The 7,413-nt window shown below is 35.5% G+C and overlaps 1 pseudogene; it reads left to right on the forward strand.

The window, feature by feature from the left end:
* Nucleotides 1-263: 263 nt before the first annotated feature.
* On the forward strand, nucleotides 264-1,101 carry LOC113913598 (annotated as a pseudogene).
* Nucleotides 1,102-7,413: the final 6,312 nt, after the last annotated feature.

Here is a 7,413-nt window from a genome sequence, read left to right on the forward strand (position 1 = left end):
GACAAAATTTAGCTTGACTGTATAGTTCACTGGAGAGCTGAACAACACTAAACCCCACAGCACAGCATCTATCTGAAGGAGCTCTTTTGCATGGGTAACTCGAGTACTGAATTTGAATGATACAGGAGGTTGGTGGTGGCAATTCTTCAACAAAGTGCAGGATGATAAAGAAAGGGTGCTCAGAAGGGATTCAATAATCGCAGAATTAGTCAGTAATTAGGCAGAAAAAAACATATTGTTTCAAATGTGCCAAAGACAGAAACATGTGGCTCAGAGGAAACTTCAAAAATAGCATAAAAACAGACAAGAAAAGTTACCCAGGCTTTGCCAGGCATTGGTACACAGATATCACTACTATCCTATCATCTTTAGAGAACAAAGACCACCAGATGCTAGAAATACAAGACACAGAACTCAATCAAAAGAAGTCAGATGAAAGCAAAGTAGACCTAGCATTCTGGCATAACCTCTCTGAGTTCACTCCTGAATCTATACTGGAAACTCTTAGACAGATGGAAAAATAATGGAAAGACCAAGAAAAATTAAGTGCTACAAAGAAGAAAGGGAAACTACCAGAACTTTGATCAGTGAAGATGGAAAAGCCCTGAAAATAAATGAACCCAAACTCGACTTCTCTGTGAAAGATGATGAAAGACATAACCAGATCATCCTGGATCTTGTTGTCTATAGGTATAGGTAATTGATGTTGATGTGCAGTCAACTTATATGTGTATAATGGGCAAAGGAAAGTCTGTTCAGCTTGTAGTTCCTGTTGAAGTCAAACCTTAAAGCGGCTGTGCTAGAAAATCTCAGACAACAGGGTAAGTTTAGTAATTTACATGTGCAAAATAGAAGTAATTACAGGGGGCAGAAAAGCACCCAGGTCTGTGAAAACTACCTTGAACATTAGCAGAGAGCAAACAAAAGAAGCAAACAAACAGAAACTAGAAGTAGGTTCTAACAACCACACAGTCCCTATGTAGCTGATATAATTCAAAAGGAAAAATACTCACCCAGAAGTGTTAGATTTGAACAAAAATTATACCAATTGAAAAAGATCCACACTTGGCAGATAACCCTGGAATGCCTCCATTGATTTGAAACATCAGATTATGACCCATGAGACTTAGTTGTACTCAGTGCAAAGAGTGTATATATAATATTTAGGGGGTAAACAGAGTTGTTTATCAAATGTTACTATGCTAATGTTTTCACTTTCCTATTTTGTGTCATACTACTTAAACTAGTTTAAAGTTAAAAGGAGTACCTAAATATTCTATAGCTGATTATTTGTCTATGTAAAGTTTCGGCTAATGAAAATACTTTGTAGGACATTTTGGAATCATCTACTATATTTGAACCTATGCATATCCCAAAAAGTATAGTTTTGGGGGATACTTGAGACAAAAGCATAACAGAAAAATTAATTGTGGAAGATTGGTACAAGACACCATTTCTATAGGATAAATAAGGAAAAATGTAAACATAAATATACATAATGTAAAATCTATCATCTATCTATCATCTATCATCTATCATCTATCATCCATCATCATCATCATCATCTATCATCTATCATTTATCTATCTATATGTATCTATCATCTATCTATCATCATCTATCTATCATCATCTATCTAAGAATCCTATATAAGGTTCATTTAAAGCTGTTAAGTTAGCTGCCTCCTTAGCTCAGTAGGCAGCGCTTCAGTCTCATAAAACTGGAAAGTTAATCTACAGTGTTAATATTTAAGTACCTATAGGAAGAAGGAGAGGTAGTGAATGAGGTAAGACCAGGACATCGGGTGCATCTGGGATGCTGGCCATGTTGTATTTATTGCCCTATTTTGAGGTTTCAGAAGTGTCCATGTTTTGATAATTTATGGGCGTTTACAGTTAAGTTTTGTGTTCTGTTTATGTGTGGTATACTTTCATATATGCTTGGGAAAAGGAAGTTAGCTTAAAGAAATATTTGACAATGCATTTGGTAAGTGCAGTGTATATGAAATGTCAAGGAATACAAATAAGCAGTAATCGGTCTTTAAGTTGTCACTATTGGAGAATGACAGCAGAAATCTTTAAATGTCAATTTGCCTGAATTCTAATAGACTCTTGGAGTTCTTTTAGTTTGGAGCTTTAATAATTCATTCATAAGTTAAGAGCTAGAGTTTTGCTTAATATCTAAGAGGGTTATTCTACTTAAAGCATAAAACAGCTTTGTACTGTTTTTCCTTAGTAGTTTATGCTAAGACAATGCAAACCTACTCTTTAGATAGGAATTATTCTCATGTTTATCCCATGCGTATCTCGAAAAATTCTTTGACCTTATTAATGTCGTTTCTGAAGATCCAAAATCCCTAATCTAAACCAATTGATTATTTTACTTTAACGAATATCCATCTTTTATGTTTATTTGTAGCACTTAGCACTTGAGAGTCTTTTTAAAAAATCTGATCATTGACTCTAATATTTGAGCTTCTACTTATCATTAGGTAAGCCTGATTTGTCTGTGTCAACACAGTACCTAATATTCTTGAGGAAAAAAACACTATTTTTTAGAAGATTCAATGTCAAATGGTGTCTGATTGGATTAGAATCAGGTTAATATTCTTATAACTCTGAAGTTATTGTCTTTGATAATAAAGGTTTTAAATCCCTACCACTAACTTAAAAACCAAAGCAAAAAATGCCTCCATTTTGCTGGGACAGATAGTTCTCCTTTAATATTCTTATAGTAACGGATGCTCCTTTTTTTTTTTTAATACACTTCTGAACGAAGCTGAAGAGACTACTTGTGAATCACACATACTAGATTCACTGGTGCTGCAGTTAATGCCTAGAAAGGAACGGAGGTATCATCTCTTCATTAAAAAAAAAAACAACAAAAACCCACTACATCAAAAACTAATGATGTACTGTATGGTGACTAACATAACATAATAAAGTTCAATAATTAAAAAAATACATCCTGGAAGTGCCATTTTTAAAGAAACAGGAAAACTAGCTTAGTATATATCAGCTCAATATTTAATGCTTATTTAGAAAAAATAATATGAAACATGAAATATTATACTACTACTAAACACTTCAGGGTGCTTTAAAAACTGAAAACTAAAGGATTTTAATAAAGGCTGTCACATGGATTATACATATATATTGTACATATGTGTGTAAACACACACACATGCACATATATATACACACACACATTACGCATCATCAGGAATTCCATATACATTATGGCAAGTACTTCTCATTTTAACACAGCAAAGTGTATTGCTCCATTTCTGGAGATAAAAAAATTTAAGACCCAGATGGGTAATGTGTGTCTGAGATTCTCTGGCGAGATGCCAGTGTGGGTGGGGTACCTAGTCTGTGCCAGAAACCGCACCGTGGGGTTTCATACACTGTTTTATCTAATTATATATTCTTTAGCCTCCTGCACATACACACACATATACACACCTACAAGGCCATTATTATTCCAGTTTTGCTGATGAGAAAACAAAGACTTTCAAAAGTTACATCACTTAAAAACTTAGAGTGAATTTTTAAGGCTATAGATTTATAATAAGACAGATCTGAGTTTACATTCCTATTTCCATCACCAGGTGCTTAAACTCATATAAGTTTATTACTTTACAAATGTGGCAATATATTTAATCAATAGGACTTTTGTGATTATTAAATAAAATAATATATTTTTAAAAAGGCAAACTTTAAAGAGAGCAAACTGAGGGTTACTGGAGGGGTGGGTGGGGAGGTGGGTTAAATGGGTAATGGGGGTTAAGGAGGGCACTTGTGATGAGCACTGGGTGTTGTGTATAAGTGATGAACCACTAAATTTTACACCTGAAACTAACATTACACTGTATGTTAACCAACTGGAATTTAAATAAAAACTTGGTGGGGAGGGAAAGAGGCATTAAACATAAAAAACCCCACATGTAGGGACCCTGGGTGGCTCAGTCATTAAGCATCTACCTTCGGCTCAGGTCATGGTCCCAGGGTCCTGGTATCGAGCCCCACATTGGGCTCCCCACTCAGAGGGAAGCCTGCTTCTCCCTCTCCCACTCCCCCTGCTTGTGCTCCCTCTCTCACTGTCTCTCTGTCAAATAAATAAATAAAATCTTAAGAAAAACCCCACATGTAGCTTTAAAAATATTACAAGTTGTAAGTGATGTATTTCTAAAGGAGAAGAAATGAGAATATTGCATAATAAAAAAATACAGGTCATCAAAAACTATAGCAACTCTTACAAGGACCAAAATTTTCTTTAAGAAAAAAGAAATACCCTTTAAAATAAATGAGCATTTACTGTATCTCTGCAAGGATATGTGCATAGTGTGCTTTTCTAGTACTTTTTGGGTAAAATCAAATTTGTTTTTGAAATTATGACAACATGAGTTGTTGACAACAAGTGATTGTTGACAACATGAATGAATAAAAATAGTTTAGCTATTGTTGCTTTCCTTCTAATGGAATTTAAATAGAGTTTAATAAAGCTTAAAGTATCACTCAATTATAGCATATGTTCCCTTGTCTTCTGAATAAAAATTTTAAAATGTAACTCCATACCTGTATCTGTACTTTGGCTAAAGCAATAAGTAAAAAGGAACGTATTTTTACAGAAACTAAGTAAAATAATAACAAATACTTAAAATATCCATATCTCAAAGGCTCCTCAGTACTAGTGTTTTATTCTGATTGGAAGCATGAAGATCATTATTCTTTAATGAATGGCATTATTAAATGCTCTGTCAGGTATTCTGTTTTTTCTCCATGTTCATCAGTTTTGTTTCTTAAATTCCATATATGAGTGAAATCATATGGCATTTGCCTTTCTTTGACTGACTTATTTCGCTCAGCTTGATACTCTCTAGCTCCATTCACTTCATTGCAAATGGCAACATTTCATTCTTTTTGATGGCTGAGTAATATTCCATATATTCCTCAAGTACACAGCACATCTTTATCCATTCATCTTTTGATGGACATTTGGGCTCTTTCCATGTTTTGGCTATTGTTGATAAAACTGCTATAAACATTAGGGTGCATGTATCCCTTCAAATCACTATTTTTGTATCCTTTGGGTAGATACCTAGTGGTGCGATTGCTGGGTCATAGGGTAGTTCTATTTTTTAACTTTTTGAGGAACCTCCACACTGCTTTCCAAAGTGGGTGCACCAGTTTGCATTCCCACAGTGTAAGAGCCTTCCCCTTTCTCTGCCTCTTTGCCAATCCCTGTTGTTTCCTGCGTTGTTGTTTTTAGCCATTCTGACTGGTGTGAAGTGGTATGTCATTGTAGTTTTGATTTGCATTTCCCTGCTGGTGAGTGAGGTTGAGCGTCTTTTCATGTGTCTGTTAGCCATTTGTATATCTTCTTTGGAAAAATGTCCACTCATAAAGCTATATGTGATTTTGACATAGACTGTTTAGGTACTATATCTCCTATCCACCCTTCTGCAATCCCACCATCTGGTCCACCTGATAAAGCAAATGTTTTTCATTATTATGGATAATGGGCCACCAGAGTTTGGGTCAATATGGAAGAGGATTATTGTACTATGAATAGTTCTTGCCTGAGTATTCTTGAGACCACTTAATAGTTCCATGAAATTAATATCTTTTGGTCACTAATGGACTCCCAAGTAAGAGAGAATTTTCTTGCCTGACTTGCCTTGAACTAGGACATTGGTCTTTTCCTGCCCTTGGACTCAAATTAAAACCTAAGTTTTTATTGGGTCTTTAGCCTGACTGCTTTTGGATTGGAACTTAATACCATTAGCTCACCTGGTTCTCAGGCTTTTGAACTCAGACTGGATTTACACCGTTGGTTTTCCTGGATGTCCAGCTGGCTCACTATAGATCTTGGGACTTCTCACCGTCCATAATCATTTGAGATGAAATGTACACACACAACAATATTCCTATTATATATATATGGTGCTGTTTCTCTGGGAAACCTTAACCAATACTGTGGCCATGTCAAAATTTATTTCATTCTTCCAATTACGTATTTGGAATCCTCAAAATACACTGGTTTAGTTATAAAACTCTTATGATACTTTGTTAAACATATTCTCTCCATATATATTCTCTCTCTACATATTTTTATATAAAAGTACATATTCTCTAGATAAATTGTATGGTATGCTGATGCGTATATATGGGCAGGTATAAATATATATATTTATAAAGTGGTGAAACAGCCTGGCATAAAGTAGTTAGGCAATAAATACTTTTTAATATTGTTAAGTAAATCATACACATAAACATTTTTTTGATACTAAAATTGTCCTTGATTATATCTTCTAAAAAATTAGTAAAGAAAGGATATTTGGCTTATTTTGAAAGTGATCTCAGCCTGTTCCCAGAGGATAGCTAGAAGGATTCAACTTCACTTTAGAGAAATGAAAAAGATGATGCTTAGGTAACTTGTCCAGGGTCACAAGCCTTTTGTGGAGTAGAGTTGAGATCAGTATCCAGATGGTCTAAGGTAGCTCCATGCTCCCTTTGATTACACCATGCTGCCTCTCAATTTTACAAGTTCAAGATCTCAGAGGGTTTCTATTTGCTCATTTGTTTTGTTTCTTTTTCAGTCACTATCATAGGATTTGGGGCCATGGCAACAGCTGTTACACTGATGCTCCTTCCTTGCCAGTTCTCTGGGATGGCTGGCCATGTAAATGATGGTTGATTATCCTGTTGGCACAATTTTGTGCTTCTAACATCTCGGCCATATGGTCGTGTTTTCCCATTGGAAAATCTGACTAGTTTGTAAACTTTTTTCCTCAAGAGCAGAGACCATGACTCCTACTTCTTTGAAGATTTATTTTAGTACATATAAGAGCACGAGCTTGATAAGCAAATGGAGATTCGGGCCCTTCCTCTTATCTTTCTGTCTAGCTAGAACATATGATTCCTCTATTAGTTTTCTATTGCTGCTGCACCACAAACTTAGTAGCTTAAAGCAATGCAAATATATTATCTGACAGCTCTGGAAATCAGAAGTCTGAAATGCGTAGCCCCAGGCTAACATGAAGGGATCAGCATGGCTACATTCCTCTCTATAAGCTCTAGAGGAGAATCCTGTTCTTCCTTTCCCAGCTTCTAGAGCCTGCCCATAATCCTTTGTTCTTCCATCTTCAGGCCAGCAACGGTAGATTGAATCTTTCTCAGATCACATCACTCTGATGCTCTGTTTCCATCACCTGTCTCCTATTCTCACTCAGACTCTTCTGCTTCTCTTCCTTACAAAGGACCCTTGTAATTACATTGGTTGACCTGTATAACGTAGGATACTCTCCTTATTTTAACCTGAGCTGGAGAGCAATCCTAACTCCATCTGTAACTTTAATTCACTTTATCCATGTAGCAAACCATATTCACAAGTTCTGGGGATTAGTGTGTG

Source organism: Zalophus californianus, chromosome 11 (genome assembly GCF_009762305.2).
Source record: "Zalophus californianus isolate mZalCal1 chromosome 11, mZalCal1.pri.v2, whole genome shotgun sequence".
Taxonomy (NCBI): Eukaryota; Metazoa; Chordata; class Mammalia; order Carnivora; family Otariidae; genus Zalophus; species Zalophus californianus.